Source organism: Danio rerio, chromosome 8 (assembly GCF_049306965.1).
Source record: "Danio rerio strain Tuebingen ecotype United States chromosome 8, GRCz12tu, whole genome shotgun sequence".
NCBI lineage: Eukaryota > Metazoa > Chordata > Actinopteri > Cypriniformes > Danionidae > Danio > Danio rerio.
This window is the reverse complement of record NC_133183.1, coordinates 23,313,696-23,329,118: the sequence shown is the minus strand read 5'-3', so window position 1 is coordinate 23,329,118 and position 15,423 is coordinate 23,313,696. Positions and strand designations below refer to the sequence as shown.

At 36.9% G+C, this 15,423-nt stretch overlaps 1 long non-coding RNA gene across 1 annotated transcript in view; it reads right to left on the bottom strand.

The window, feature by feature from the left end:
* LOC137490314 (uncharacterized) overlaps window positions 1–4,698 on the bottom strand; it is a 36,268-nt gene extending 31,570 nt beyond the window's left edge. The window contains exon 1 of the long non-coding RNA XR_011009706.2: window positions 4,611–4,698. This is a non-coding gene — a long non-coding RNA (uncharacterized lncRNA). The remainder of the gene's footprint in view (window positions 1–4,610) is intronic.
* Between the last annotated feature and the right edge of the window lie 10,725 nt (window positions 4,699–15,423).

Below are 15,423 nucleotides of genomic sequence, written 5' to 3'. Positions count from 1 at the left end.
GTTAAATATACTCCATAACAAGCTTTATACATGATCACACACTGATCTGAGTTTTTCTGTTAAAGAAAAAGTAAAGAATATAAATAAACAGACAGACAAAACATCATGACCACCTGCCGAAGGTGCTGTTACTTGTTAGAATGAGTCGAAAACAGCGCAAACCCACAAAGAAGGAGTAGAATCTTCAATACAGATCATCTTGCTGTAACAATCTGGCCCTTATATAAACAGCTCAGTTCTCTATTCCTGTCTATGTCTCCAGCACCCAACACACTGATAACAAGGACTTATTGTCATCTGATCAACCTAGTCATCTTGTTAGAAGTTGATCAACACTGTTTGCTTCACCTGTCACTGGTCATAGTGTTTTCATTTATCAGTCAATATACAGTCAGAATTATTATCCCTTCTGAATTACTAGCCCCCCTGTATATTTTCTACCAAGTTGTTTAACGGAAAGACATTTTTTCTCAAGGCAATTATAAACATAATAGTTTTAATGGCTAATTTCTAATAAATGATCTCTTTTTTCTTTGCCATGATGACAGTACATGATATTTTACCTCATATTTTTAAAGATACTAGTATTCAGCTTAAAGTGAAATTTTAAGGATTAACTGTCAGGGTTGGCGAGTAGGACCCAAATGCAGAATAGACAGGAGAACACAAAGTTTATTTAGAGGAGGGTAACAAGGCAATGCTGAAGGACAGCCCACACGATAGTGCAGGGTGAGGGCAGGAGAACAGGCTGGTGAGGAATGGAGAATCAGGACTTCAAGATGATACAGAGGGGAGTGTCTTTTGGGGGTAGAACGGGCAGGTCAGGAAAGGGGAAATTCAAAACTTCAGGCCAAGCAGTCAGTAAGTAGATAGCAGTTCCTCAGGTTTGGAACGAGGGTGGCAAACTGACTGAACATCAATTCAGGGGGATCCACAACCAGCAGAGACTCAGCAGGCAAGTGACACAAGCAACAAAACAGGACAAGACAGCTAGGGAGGCAAGAAAATCTAAAAGAAGAGTAAGCAAAAACAAACTAGAAACTAAGTAGAAACAAGAAATAATTAAGGAGGGGGGATAGAAAATAAAAAAATTAAATAAATAAGGGACCAAATAAAACTATTAAAACTTTTACAAAAGTTTTAAAGGCTAAAAGAAATAAGCTGCAGCTAGAAATAAAACAGAAAGCAAAACACAGTAGAAGGAACTAAAAATAAAGAACTAGCAAAAGACTAGGACTAGACTGGGATTGAGGATCACAAAAATGACAAAATAAAAATAAATCTAAAATAAGTCTTGAATTACAAACAGAAATATAAATGACAGCAACCTTGTTGAAGAAAAAAAGAAACAAAAGCTAAAGAGTAAATGAACTCAAGACTAGAACTAGACTAAGGCCCAATCCCAATTCTATTTTTGTAAATACTAATTTGTGCATCTCCTGACTTCCGTGTGTGCCCATGCTCCCGTTGTAGATGGTGTATTCTTTTAGTGTAAATTTTCTTACCCCTTGGTTTCGAGTGTGGTCCTGAAAAATCTCAGTTTCCAAGGGGTATCTAGCCCTTCCCCTTAGCCCTACGCCTTCAAGCAAAAGAGTATTGGGAAACCCCTACCCCTTCACGTGAACACACAAAACAGTAAGCGGAAGGCCTAAGGGGTAGAATTGAGATTGGGCCTAAGACTAGACAAAAAAAAACTACACAGTATAAAATACTTCTATCAAGGACTAACTAGACAAGCACAGAAAAAGATAGTGAGACGAACCGGCAAGGACAAGGTGGAAATGAACACAATATAAATGAAGTAGAGAGCACAAGGAACAGGTGAACATAATTACACAAACAAGGACTATAGAAGAGGGGGGCGCATAGGAAAACAAGGAGGCAGGACAAGGGGAGCACGGCTAGCACAACAAAAGAGACAGCCATGTGCTAATACACAAAACAAACAAAGAGACATTAAACACAAACAGGAATGACAGGGCAGGATCCTGACATTACCTAGGTTAATTAAGTTAATTAGGTAAGTTAGGGTAATAAGGCAAGTCATTGTATAATGATCGTTTGTTCTGTAGACAATCGGAAAAAAAATAACTTAATGAGGCTAATAGTATTGACTATGAAATGTTTTTAAAAAAATGTAAAAACTGCTCTTATTCTTGCCGACTTCTTCCAGAAGACTGCAGATATTATAGGATATACTGTGAAAAGTTCCTTGCTCTGTTGGACATCATTTAGGAAATATTTGAAAAAGAAAAAATTAATTCACAGGAGGGCTAATAATTTTGACTGTATGTGTCCAATAAATGACAACAACACATCCAAAAGTTTCCAGATGTCATTTGTCAGAAAACTGCATTGGAAAATATAAAAACAGCAGGTACTGTAGGAAAGGGCTATTTTGATGATGCTCTTTCATAAGTCACCGTTCTGTATAATTCATGTTACAGACGTCTAGCTGGAGGAAGAGGTCTGTTCTCTGAAATACACTAGAAATCCTGCTCGGCTCTACATACAGTAAACTGACAGCACTGGAAATATGAGTTTGTTAAGCAGGCAGACTCCAGTATGCAGTAAAAGATTTGTTTCTTGCTTCTTTGACTCTCTTGTCAGTCTTGACAGGGTCAGGGTATCTCAGAAAAGCTGCTTGCATGGCGCGTGAAGGCTGAGTTTAAAGATAAATAACCTTACCTATACAATTTTGTGCTGTTGTTTTCTTTCACTTTCATCCAAGCAGATTTCACTGTCAAGGATGGTTCTGCTTTTGTTTTGTTTTTAGATAGCCTGCATTGTGACATTCGCTATGCCGTGTGGCCTTGATATTTCGTATAAAGTGCAAGCACAAACTTTTCCAGAGTTTCTTTTAAATATTTAAAGCCACTTACAGATGATCTTTAGTGTCAAAAGAACGGTCCATAATCTTCCGCTAAGCAGCTATGATATCAAAAGAATATTTTGATCTATACGCTCTACACAGATACCCTGCTATGAATTGCATATACGTGTGGTTATTTGTGTACCTCCATTATTGATTCCCTGCTTGCACAGTTTGTGTAGGTCTGTATAAATTCTTGCAGGCAAGCAAGGCTTATTAATGCATCGCATGTACATCTGAGAGCTCAGATTCAGGCCTGCCACAGATATTTCCACTCGTTTCTGGGAGCAGGATGCTTTTAAAGTCAAATTATCACACACATCTTCCTGTTTGCCGGTGAAGATGTTTGAACTCATTGCAAGTTTGTGTGCGTGTGAGAGGGAAAGTGCACATATCTCTCTCTCTCTCTCTCTCTCTCTCTCCAAGCTGCACTCCTTCCTTAAGAAAACTCCCGAGCACGGCTCACAGATAGCTTCATCCCCGACTCAACACCCCTGAAAAGGCTTCGGTAAGCCCTTCCGCTCTTCGTCTGAGAGTGACTGACTGACTCTGTCTGGAGGCAGAGTGCAGTGTGTAGATAACACTTCCACACACTCTGTAACTCTTGAGAGGAGGAAATGAAGCTGTTCTCCAACTGGATTCTCAGTGTGACAGACTGAACCACAACCAGGGTTTGAGCTGAGGAAATCTGACTAATTAATACGACTAATGAATCATATGTACTATAAAGATCTTAATGCTAAAATACTCATGTAACTTTACAATACATCATTTCAACATTCAACAGCATCATTCAACATTATTTTATGCGAGTATAGTACAGTAGGTGTGCTAATGCTAATATCCTCTAGAAGTTCAACACTATTTACAGATTTCATAAAATAACTGGGTCACACTTTATTTTGATGGTCCGTTTGTTAAATTTAAGTTAAATTGCATCTACATGCCAACTAATTCTCATTAGATTATTAGTAAACTGTTACGTTGGGGTTAAAGTTGTTTAAGTGTAAGTTGACATGTACATGTACTTGCAAAGTTCCATATAGTCAGTTAATTGTATGTTGAAGGAGCAGTATCAACATATATTAAGCTGACAGTGTACTAATACTTCAAGAGTTCACACTTAGCTAATAATCAATAAAGCGTATTTGGCATGCTGTCCTGGGAGAGAGCCCTGAGCTCGTAATACCCTCGAGCCCGGGGCTCCCTCCCGTTAGAAGGGCGAGAGGGGAGTTCGAGGTCAGGTAGGTCTCGAAAACTCCCCTGCTTGTCACCGTGAGAAGTGTGAACTGAGGTTGTATTGGGTGATAATTTGTTTTATTCGATTTGGCTATGGTTCATGTTTTGGACGGTGGGAGGAAACCGGGGAACCCGGGGGAAACCCACGCGAACACGGGGAGATCATGCAAACTCCGCACAGAAACACCGACCGGCCCGAAAGGTTGGACCGGCGGTGTTCTTGCTGTGAGGCAACAGTGCTAGCCACTGGGCCACCGTGTCGCCCAATCAGGAAAGGAGGAGGATGAAGGGGTGGAAAGGGGGGAGCTTCAAGACGAAGATAACTGGAGTGATAAACTCAGGTTATTTATAATGCTTCCGTAATCATCTAATAGGGCTGATTACGGAGCTAATAAGGAGCCAGCCGTGTTGATTATAAGCACGCGATTCTCTCGAAATTAGTTTATGAATAAACCACACTTAAATGAACCATCAAAATAAGGTGTTACCAATAACTGACCTGCATTTGAAGCCCTGTAGGACATTTTGGAACATTTTGCTGCTGCTTTTCTTGAAGTTTTTTTCTTCTGCATCTATCTGCACCACCTGGCCACTCTTTCTCCACCCTTGCATGTTTTTTTTTTGACATTTAGATAATAATTTTTTGTACTATTATTATCATCAGTCATTCAAATTGAATGCTTAATTTGGAAATGATTTCTTAATTATGGTATTATGGTTAATAATTTAAAATAAATAATAATATTTTTTTCAAATCAGTCAAATCACTCCCCAGGCCCCCGGAAATGGTACTGGTGCACCTGATAGTCAGTCCATCTGAATCTTCCACAATATTTTTTTGTTTTGTTTTGTTTAGAGTGTGTCAGATTAAAGTATCCAGTATATTGCATTATTTTTGGTTTCCTACAAAAAGATGCTGAATTATTTCAGTTATTTCCAGCATTTGCTAAAAAATCAATATACAATTTGCAAACATGCTAATTGTTGTGAATACTGCTCTCTTGCTTGTTATCTGTTGCTTAATTATATAATTTGCTATAATACAAAAAGATTGCATTCAAGTATTTATACTTTTGCCATCATGTCTTGAAATTGGTTGCAATTTCTAATAATGTGGCATTGTTGTCTCAATTTCTGTTCATTTCTGACAGCAAAACATTAACAAAGATAATCAAACAATACATAAGCATATTGCATATGGAATATAAAGCTTTACATCTGGTACATCTCTCTAATTGTCCAGCATCTAGAATTTTATGATGTGAAAAGGATTAAATAAAAAAATGTATAATCAGTTGAAGGAGTGTAATATATTGAGTTAAAAAATAAATTAGATCGTAAATAAAAGATCATCCCTGTGATCTTGAGTTATAATCTTGAACTGAATGTTCTATTATTCTGAGAACAAGACAAGATTAAGAAGTCACAAAGTTACTAATGCCAGTCTTAAGTACTACAACACTATTATAACATACACTCAACGGCCACTTTGTTAGGTACACCTTACTACCAGGTTGAACCCCCCTTTTGCCTTCAGAACTGCCTTAATCCTTCATGGCATAGATTCAACAAGATACTGAAAATATTTTTATATAGATTTTGGACTATATTGACTTAATAGCATCACACGCAGTTGCGGCAAATTTATTGGCTGCACGTCCATGATGCAAATCTCCTATTCCACCATATTCCAAAAGGGCTCTATTGGATTGAGATATGGTGACAGTGAAGGCCATTTGAGAACAGTGAACTCATTGTCATGTTCAAGAAACCAGTCTAAGATGATTTGCGCTTTATTAACATGGCGTGTTATCCTGCTGGAAGTAGCCATCAGAAGATGGGCACATTGTGGTCTTAAAGGGATTGATATGGTCAGCAACAATAGCCTGTGACATTGACACAAGGCTCAGTTAGTACTAATGGGCCCAAAGTGTGCCAAGAAAATAGCCCCCACACCATTACACCACCACCAGCAGCCTGAAACGTTTGTACAAGGCAGGATGGATCCATGCTTTCATGTTTTTGACGCCAAATTCGGACCCTACCATCCAAATGTTACAGCAGAAATCGAGACTCATCAGACCAAGTAACGTTTTTCCAATCTTCTATTGACTAATTTTGGTGAGCTAGTGTGAATTATAGCCTCAGTTTCCTATTCTAAGCTGACAGGAGTTGCGCCTGGTGTGGTCTTCTGTTGCTGTAGCCCATCCGCCTCAAGATTGGACATGTTGTGCATTCAGAGATGCTCTTCTGCATACCTCAACTGTAAAAAGTGCTATTTTAAGTTTCTGTTGCCTTTTTATCAGCTCAAACCAGTCTGGCCATTCTCCTCTGACCTCTGACATCAACAAGGCATTTGCATCCACAAAACTGCAGTTTCTGAAATACTCAGATCAGCCCATCTGGCACCAACAACAATGCCACATTCAAAGTCACTTAAATCACCTTTCTTCTCCTTTCTGATGCTCAGTGTGAACTGCAGCAGATCTTCTAGACCATGTCTACATGCCTAAATGCATTGAGTTGCAGCCATGTGATTGGCTGATTAGATTTTGTGTCAATGAGCAGTTGGATAGGTGTACCTAATAAAGTGACAGGTGACTATATATTCATCATATATCCACTCTTGCTTAAATAAAATAAAAATAAAACAGATCTTTAGGCTTTTAAATCCAACATGAAGTGCAGTGTGTCTCATTTCACAAAAGCACCTATTCAGCATCCAAATCATTGTCAACAACTCCAAACTCTGTGTGATGGACATAGCAGATGAGCAATTACACAAATGAATCACAGGATATTACGCTCCGCTGTGCCACTTTGGCTCAAATTAAACCCCGCTTTGCCCTCTTCGCCTCCAGAACTGATGTAAATAAGCCAAATATAATGATTAGAACAAGAAAAGGTGTCAAACTAATTTTTAGAATCAGTGTCCAATCTGCAAAGAACAAAGTTGTTCGCAGTAAACTACAGCATCTCCAAAAATACGGTTTATAATTATGAATTCTGATTTTTGTCATCTCAATTTTAAAAATAATCCTTGCTAAATATGTGTTGTCAATTATGGTGACAAATCTCTCATGTCACAAAGTCATCTCATTATTATTCTTGGATGATCTTATGTAGGTGTCATCAGGTTGATTGCTTCAATACGCTCAGTGTTTTCTGAGTAATTCATGTGAAAAGATTCAGGAAACTGTCCACCCACGAGCCTGCCCTCTGCCCGCAAATTATAGACCTCAGACACATGAGCTTGAGCCATGGAAATATGTGGAAAGACTGTGGGAGTTTGGGGAAATGCTTTTTGCCGAATGTGAAAGTGCATGCCCAGAGCCAAATTGCTCAGAAGGATGTTCATTCACATCTCAGGAGACTTAAATGACCTCTCAATTTTCATATCAGTCAAAAAAATAAAGGGTGTTGTGAGAGACCTCCACCGGCACTTTTGATGGGAGTTGATATTGAAATCTCTGAATGATGATTGCAGGCTGTTTTTTTAAGTCCAGAGGATCATGCGAGGTCACTTGAGTATTTTTATCAAGGCAAGAATCTGAGTAGCAAAATTAGGAAATATTCTTTGGTTTTATCTTATTACTGCCTGTATTAGAAACTGAAGCACACATGCAACTGTTATTCTGTCCATTGACAAGATCAACTAACAATCTTTAAACTGACGGTGATTTTCAGTGGCAAAACAAATAGATAACATGGGGGCGGAGAGAGCTTAAACAAACTGCAAGTTAAGAAAACACATGCAAATGGGTAAAAAAGGATGACAAGGGGACTTCTGATATACAGAGAGTGGCGATCACAAAATGCTTACACTACTCTCAGCTAAAAATTATGGTATGTTTCAACTTAGTTTTGCATTTCCACTACACAAACTACGTATGTGCATAGAGAAGACGGCCGCATGCTCAAAAAAGGTAATTTGCAAAAACACTAGAATGAGTATGTTCCTGCTTTCTTTGACACCCAGTTTACCCTTATGTTTACATTGTTGAACGGTTTTCGTAAATTACTCATTGTGAGAACACGTCCACACTTCAGATACTCAATTTTGCAATCAAAACGATATGTATTGTACTGTAAGCAGTGTTGACAACTTCAGCATTATAAATGGCATTACTAATGGAATTACGTGTTTCAGTAATTATTAATCAAATAAATGCCCATTACTGACAATAAAATGCAGCATTATATATATTATATTATACCGACTCTGTCTCTCTCTGCCTGCTCTCGTCTGTGTCTGTGTGTCTAAAGTGTGGCACATAACTGATTATTGTTAGCACGCCAGTGTGTAGGGATGGGACAACCACATAACTGATGATGATTGGTATGTGTGTATGTGTGTAAAACAACCACATAACAGATGATGATCGGTGCGTGTGTGTTTAGGTGTGTGTAGGGGTGGAACAACTACATAACTGATGATGATTAGCATGTATGTAGGGGTAAGACAACCACAATACAGATGATGATTGGTGCATGTGTGTTTAGGTGTGTGTAGGGGTGGAACAACTACATAACTGATGATGATTGGCATGTGTGTGTGTGTGTGTGTGTGTGTGTGTGTGTGTGTGTGTGTGTGTAGGGGTGGGACAACCTCATAAAAAATGATGACTGGCTAAAAACACAGGTGACGCTTTCAAAGGGGTAGATGGAGCCACTTCATTAAGCAACTAAAACTAGTTTATTTCCAGACATGTGACAATGATCAATAGTAGCAATAATGACAGTATATTTTGACTTTACAATCATCTACTCCATATCATCGGCTTGCCATAATTAGAGCAAGGGCTCCGGCCATAGCATGTCAAGAACTCTGCAATGATCATGGTGGGCGCAAAAGTGATTTACTACAGGTATACCTTGATATGAATGAACATTAGAAGTTTTGTTGAAAGAAACTCTAATGCAAACAGGCTGTAATATCTTACATAATCACCATTTCTTAAGAAGCATAATTTATTTTTAGACTTTTTAGTGGCCAGTTGTGGTACATTTTAAAAATTCTACATAATCTATTATGCTATTCCACTGTAGAAATTATACATTGACACAGTTTTATATTAAGAATTTATTTAATTTAGAGTCTGTTTTAATCAACATACAGTTGATTCTTTTTACATAGTAAGGCAATATACCTTCCATGGTAATTAGTTACTTTTATAATGATGCAATTCAGTTACTATTTTTGTGAGAAGTAACTAGTAGCTATTTTTCTTTTTAATGAACTGCATACTATTTTAACTAATGTCTGCAATACTTATTGTAGGTAACTGAGAATAGCTTCCTTTTTAGGCCTATATGGATTTTATTTCTGCCCACATACAGGCACATTATAAAAAAATGATGTGAGGAAAATCGTGTCAAAAACTGAAGGCAAGAGCATCTGAATCATGTATTATGCACAGTCGGAATTTATATACAAATGGAACATCCTTTTCCCTACAGAATGTTAATTTTAAGTAGCAAGAGCTTGATTTATTGTCAAAATGAAATCTTTTTTCAATATTATAATCATATCAGTATTCAAGTTGTTTTTATTATACTGTTTACAACATTTCTGTTCTATAACATGTAAAATATATAAGATGTGCATAACATTTAAGCACAAATGCAAATCTCATGAATTTTTGTTCTATTTAAGAGGGTTTGTGTTAAAGCAATAATATTATCTAAATATGGTTACCTATATATTTCATTTCTCAGTGAAAAGAGCTGTCAGTATAGAAACTGTTCCACACACTAAAAAGGATGAGTTATTTTAACCCAAATTTGGATATAATATGAAAAACTCAACCATCAAAATAGCATAAATTATATTCAAATGTAAAACTAAAGTAAGTATAAATATTTTTTTCTGAGCACTTATTTGTGATTTGACCATTAGCTAACAATCCCAGAGTTTAGAATGTTTTACTGTATACAATATCTAGAAGGTTTAGCTGACCTTTTTTTTTGCAAACCCCTACACAGTAGGCTGTATTGCAGTGGTGAAAAGAGTACTGTAAAATCATACTTATGTAAAAGTACCATTACTTGCCTAAAAATGTAGTGCAAGTAGAGTAAAAGTATCTGTTTTAAATATTACTTAAAGTATTTAAAAAAACACTCAAGGGTAGTGAGTATTACACTGGGTAAGGTTGAAGCATTTACATGTATTGTGTGGATGTGTCTAAACGTAACATTCTGTACTAGTGTATTTAGTTATTGCCCAGCAGGCACACAACTTTATAAGACGTTAATATTAGGTTAGATTTAGGTTGTGATCTCAAGTGACCAAAATTCAATGTCTAGCCAGCGTCTTAGGACAACGTTACTTTGATGCCCAATAACAACATCAAATGATGTTGATATTTGGTTGATTTTAGGTTGTGTTGGAAAGTGACCAATATCCAACGTCGAGCCAACATCTTAAACTAACGTCATATTGATGTCAGATACTGACATTTATTCGTCAGGTATAGCAAGCAAAATCCAACATCTGATAAATGTCATAGTGGTAACATCCACACAACGTCAAACTTTAAAATCCTTAGACGCTTATATTTGTTTGCTTTTAGGTTGGACGTTGGACATTGACGTTTGGTTCTGATGTCAACCCAATTTTCATTTCCAAACAAAATGCAATGTCCCTAAGATGTTGGGGTACAACGTTGATCTGACGTCATGTTGACGTCTTGGCTTGCTGTTTAAGGCTATTTCAGTCATCGTACAGTAAACATCCGTCATCTTCTCATCAGTGACATGTATCTAAACAGTCTCCAGGTCAATGCGTGTAAAGATTTTGTACATCTTCTTGGCAACTTTTATAGCTTCTGAACAGTTTGCTGCAATTATAAATCGCCCATGTCTTGAGGTAGTTCATTATGATGCAATTTATTTTCTATGTGTGATTTGATTGGACAGGAATCACAGGACTGACTTTTCTAATCACAGGAAAAATTAGAGTACTGACTGCAAGTTGAAGTGAAGGAGTGGAGTAAAAGTACCGATACAACACTAAAAATGCATTTAAGGGAAAGTTAAAGTACACAACTTTAAAACTACTTGGTGAATTACAATTTTTGATTAATTTGGAATGGTTCCAAAAATGTAACTTAATTACAGTAGTTAGAGTATTTGTAATTTGTTACTTTACACCACTATCTGTATGAATGTATCTTAATGCCTGTTAAAAAAAGTGGTATTTTGTTTTTCGTTTTGTATTTACATTTAAATATCCTAAATATGTGCTTATATTAAGGCATGGCAGTGTCAGCGGGTGAGTGCAGTGCAGTGGGTGAGCAGCAGAGGAGGCGGAAAACGAGAGTTAATGCCGTCACATGTGAATCATCTGATAAAAAGCTCCGGGGAAAGTGACGGACAGCTCATGATGTATGATCCTTAAATTATGCAAAATACACGTGTGATGACTGCAGACGATTTAGATCAGCTCCAGGGAGAAAATAGGCCGAAAGTTATAAAAGAAATAAATGTGTTTTATGAATGTACTACAAAACAGTAGCATTTACTGTCAGATTACTTATAGATTATAATGCATAGCTGTCACATTGCACCACTCTGGTACGTTGTGCTCCCGGGCCGCAAACATGCAGCTTCAATCATTCATAAATATGGCATAAAATAGTTCAAGTAAAGTGCTATTACTCTGTATCTTGGTAAAAAGGACTGACAGTAACAGGAGCTGATCAAATCTGTTAAGATGGAGTGAGTGAATGTTTAAGGCCTGCTTTACACTGACAGCACAATGTAAGTGTGCTGCTGGAGTTTCAAGCTGCTTTTCCACATATGGGCTGCTTGAGTGTGATGGGAATTCAAAAGAAACATTAGTCATGTAATTCTTGTCAGGTGTTGTTCAACAGGTGTGCACCTGTTCATTTAAAATTAGGTGCAAATATGAACAAATGTGTTTTATTCAACAGAAAATTAAGATGTTCTCATTTATGTGTGGATTTGTGTGTTTTCTGTGTTTTTTACTCACAATTCTTAATATTTTTCTCATAATTGCAAGATTGTATATTGCAGTTTTAAGTTATAAACCACAGTTGTGAGTTTATATCTCTTATTTTTAAGGAAATAAAATTCAGAAATGTTATAATAAATACAGAATTTCTTGAGTTTATTTTCCCTAATTTCTGTTTAACGGAGAGAAGATTTTTTCAACACAGCTCTAAACATAATAGTTTCAATAACTCATTTCTAATAACTGATTTATTTTATCTTGATTTATTTTTAATAACTTTATTATTTAGCATGATGACTGTACATAATATTTGACTAGATATTTTTCAAGACACTTTTACACAGCTTAAAGTGACATTTAAAGGCTTCACTATGTTAGGTTAACTAGACAGGTTAGGGTAATTAGGCAAGTTATTGTATAACGATGGTTTGTTCTGTAGACAGTTTTTTTCCCTCTCCGCTGTCATCACTGACTTGCATGGTTTAGAATCTGAAAAGCTACTCATCTATGAATTTGCTCTTCAGTGTTTGGACTCTAAATAATGACTTCAAACCACACTGAACTGAGCTAAACTGAACCGAACTTAAACACTAAAAACTGAACTATCCTGATTCAGTTACTATGACCATTTATGTGAAGCTGCTTTGACACAATCTACATTGTAAAGCGCTATACAAATAAAGCTGAATTGAATTGAATTGAACAGTCAAAAAAAAGCTTAAAGGGGCTAATAACTTTGACCTTAAAATCGTTCATAAAAAATTTAAACTGCTTTTATTTTAGCCAAAATAAAACAAATAAGACTCTCAATAAAAGAAAAAAATATTATTAGACATAATGTGAAAATTTTCCTGCTCTGTTAAACATAATTTAGGAAATGTTTAAAAAAAGAAGAAAAAAAAAATCAAATGGGGGGGCTAATAATTCTGATCTAAACTGTATAAGATCAATGTTCTGACTTTTTTCCTTTATAGTTCTTTGAACAATCCATCTCATGTCAAGCTCGTAAATTCTTAATTTAAACGTAAAATAATCGCAAGAAAATGAATAAAACATTCAAATCCAAACCATATAATCAAAATACACTTATTTCAGTTTGCAATTAATTGTTTTACAAGACTTGTAGACATTGCATACGTAGGGCACGTGATGTATTTGATCGTCTCTGGACGTCTCACCTGTGCTCTTACAATCATTAAATTACATGGGGGATTGTTTTGCAGCCTGTGCAGTAAGAAAGTGTGAATGAAGCAGAGGTGATTTACATGTGAAGTCAATGCAAAGATGGAATTAGACATGCTGTGGAGCAAATTGGAAGTTTTTTATGATTTGTGTCATTGTGTCAGATTGCACACCTAACATAGTATGATTAAAATATATTAAATAATATATATAGATATAATATATATTTATAATATAATTATTTATATTTATGTATATTTTTATTGCAACATTGTCTGGGAATTATCACCGTCATTTTTCAAAATCATAAAATAAATTGTGAAAAACTAGGTGGTCTATGTATATAGAAGGTCAGAGTTGAGGGATATAAACTCTTACAAAGAAATGTTGTCTTTTGTTGAGTTTATATCACACATCTGATGTAACTCCTTTGTAAAATAAGAACAAATGAGGTAAGAACTGAGAAATAAACTGAGAAATTAAATTTCGTCAGTGGGACCACACCTTAACCAATCACCTACTCCCTAAAACTTATTTAAGGCAGACCAGCCCTCTAGCACGGTTCTTCTCGTTCTCTCGAATGCACCCCCCTTCCCTATATTTCCTCGCTTCCCATTCTTATAACCTTCTCTTTCCTCCTAGGTTGAATTGGGGGTCCTAATCACTCTACCAAAATATTACAGAGATGGTACCCCCACTCTGAGTCTCTGGGTATCAGCGTAGGACGCCCGACCAACCTACCTACCTGTTCACTACCAGTTCATTGTTCCCACCCCTTTTCATCCCTACAATAAAGTCTAGCCGCTAGACTCTAGCGCATAGGTCTTAAACTCAATTCCTGGAGAGCCGCAACTCTGCACAGTTTTGCTCCAGCCCTAATCAAACACAGCTGATCCAACATATCAAGCTGTTCAAGACTCTTTTGAACACCTTGATTACTTGGATCAGATGTGTTTGATTAGAGTTAGAGCAAAACTGTGCAGAGCTGTGGCTCTCTAGGAATTGAGTTTAGGACTCATGGTCTAGCTCAAAGTGTGGCATGGTCCAGGCTGGTGAATTACTTTTTGTTGTTTATACAATTTTACATTTTATCTTTGTCTTTTCAAACTAGCAACATTTTTCATTCAACATATTTTTTTAAATGTTGCATCATGATTTTATCTGGTAAGTCCAGTATTGTTTGGGACCCAACTTACTTTCATAATGTGCATAAAAACATGAAACCATCCTACAAAAAAAAAGAAATCACAAAAGTTCAGAAAGTTACGTGACTCTGCATCTAACATTCTCTCCCTTTCTAAACCATTCAACTCTTTTTGAACAGGAACTTCAGAAACCGAACCATTCCAAACCAAACAGAGGCACACTTTTTCCTCTCCTCTCTTCTTTTCTTGTGTCTATCTAGGGCAGGTCGTTGTTTAACCATTTGATCAGCTGACTGCGTGTCTCCTCCCACGAGTTCAAATCTCATTAAAGCGTGCAGTTCATCTCTCTCCTCCAACAATCTGCTCTTCACTCTCCTTTCTTTACCTTTCTCCTTCTCTTTCCCTCTCTCTGTATCCTCCTCCTCGATGTGTTACAGTAGTATCCACACTCACTCCATTTTGAAGAGAGGACTTTGAAAATGAGAATCTGCACTCTGGGGAGCCTACAGGGGTGACAGGAAAAAGATGCAGGACAGTTTCATTCTGTTACAGTGTTCTCCTGGGACTTTAATTGTTTTTGATTTATTTTAATGGAGAGCTGAGTACAGAGAGAGATAGAGAGAGAGAGAGAAAAGACTGTCTGTTGCCCTGTTTTTGTCTGGTTCTTTTGTTACAAGCATTGTCAGCCATCACAGAAATGAAAGATTTAGTGACAGAACAGCACTAATGACAGAGCATCTCTTTGAGGTGTTTCCCTCTTCAAATCTGTCAGGTTTCTCTGCTCTCTTTTAGCTTATCCAACTTTCCAAAAGCTTGTCAAAACAAACGAGAGTACACGCGTCTTTTCTTTCTTACTGATATCATAATTAGCCATCGTTTTAACAAACCGCAAACTAAGGATGGCTGACGTGAAACTGACGTTTCGACACAGTGTCGAGATCCCGAAGCGCAAGTGTTTCGAAACACTGCACCGAAGCATGATCCGAAACACCCAGGTCACGTGACTAAAG